This window comes from Octopus bimaculoides, chromosome 6 (genome assembly GCF_001194135.2).
Source record: "Octopus bimaculoides isolate UCB-OBI-ISO-001 chromosome 6, ASM119413v2, whole genome shotgun sequence".
Taxonomy (NCBI): domain Eukaryota; kingdom Metazoa; phylum Mollusca; class Cephalopoda; order Octopoda; family Octopodidae; genus Octopus; species Octopus bimaculoides.
The window spans coordinates 103873910-103875650 of record NC_068986.1 but is presented as its reverse complement, the minus strand read 5'-3'; positions in this window follow the sequence as shown (position 1 = coordinate 103875650).

Here is a 1741-nt window from a genome sequence, read left to right as displayed (position 1 = left end):
ATATATATACATATATATATATATTATAAACTTAAAGGTTATAAAATGTTATTGCTCCTATTTGCAGAATTTGAAAAATCCACACTGCTTACCAAAAGCAATCGCATATATACACGCGCATGCACACCCGCACCTCAGACACACATATATATAACAATTCCCACTTCTTTACAGAAGAAGGCTATCTCGTCAATTAATAAACATTATTATGAGATCTTATATGACTAGCAAGTCCTACTCTTCACAAACAAACTCTACTACAGATCTTGCAGATATTTTTTAAGCAGAAAAGCGGCTGGGATTGTAATTAAGTCCTGTCTACGAAGAGCTCGTTTCAAGATAGATTGTTCAATTCTTCAAGCCTCAAATGCTTTACATCTATTGTAGATCATTTGTTTCCAAATCGATCGGTCTTGCGTCATCTGCTCCCAGCCTTCAACTTTCACATTAAGAGCCGTAAGGTTGCTTTTGACAGCATCCCTAAAATGTTTCTTAGTTTTATGTCTCGGACGTTTGCCGCGCTGCAACTCCCCATAAAACAATTGTGTTCGCAACCTAGCATCCTGCATTCTAGCATGCTAGAATGCAGGATATATATATACATATATACATATATATACAAACATACATATATATTTATATATATATGTGTGTATATATTTATAGCAGGCCGCCTACACTTTTTTCTGCAAAATAGGGGTAGTTTATCCTGTTCAGGCTATATTATTAGCATTATCCTGCGTTTGAGAATTTAAAATCACTTCTTTAACTTTCTAAGACATAATTAAAAGGAGCAGCTTTCACGGGTGTGCGACGAACAAGATCAAACGAATATAAATTCAAATCACTTATCTAAATTAGTTTATAGCTAATATGTGGCACTCCGTCGGTTACGACGACGAGGGTTCCAGTTGATCTGATCAACGGAACAGCCTGCTCGTGAAATTAACTTGCAAGTGGCTGAGCACTCCACAGACACGTGTACCCTTAACGTAGTTCTTGGTGTAGATTCAGCGGGACACAGAGTGTGACAAGGCTGGCCTTTTGAAATGCAGATGCACCAAACACAGGAAGAAACAGTGAGAGAAAGTTGTGGCGAAAGAGTACAGCAGGGTTCGCCAAAAGCGCCACCACTACCCCTGCCGGAGCCTTGTGGAGCTTTAGGTATTTTCACTCAATAAACACTCACAACGCCCGATCTGGGAATCGAAACTGCGATCCTACGACCGTGTGTCCGCTGCCCTAACCACTGGACCATTGCACCTCCACTTGTAAGTTGTAACAAATATTGGTATTGAAAACATACAATAATCACAGTTATGCTGTGGCCATGAGATGTCGTTAATGTAATTAAAACCAAGCAGGTAAGTGATATAAAGGAAATAAGCCACAGAGCAGCAGAAAGTTATTAGACTCTCATCACCTTTTTTTGCTTCATTCCACCCAACTCAAGCACCATAGGTATACACGTATTCAGACTCACACTTCTAGACACACGTACACACACACACACACGCACACACATGCACACGCACACGCGCGCGCGCACACACATACGCGCACACATGCATACATACACATATACATACACACACACATACACACACACATATATATATATACACATACAGATATAATACATACAGATGTAATACATATATAGATATACTTATACATACATACATATACATATATGTATATATATATATATATACGTATATATATATATATATATATATAT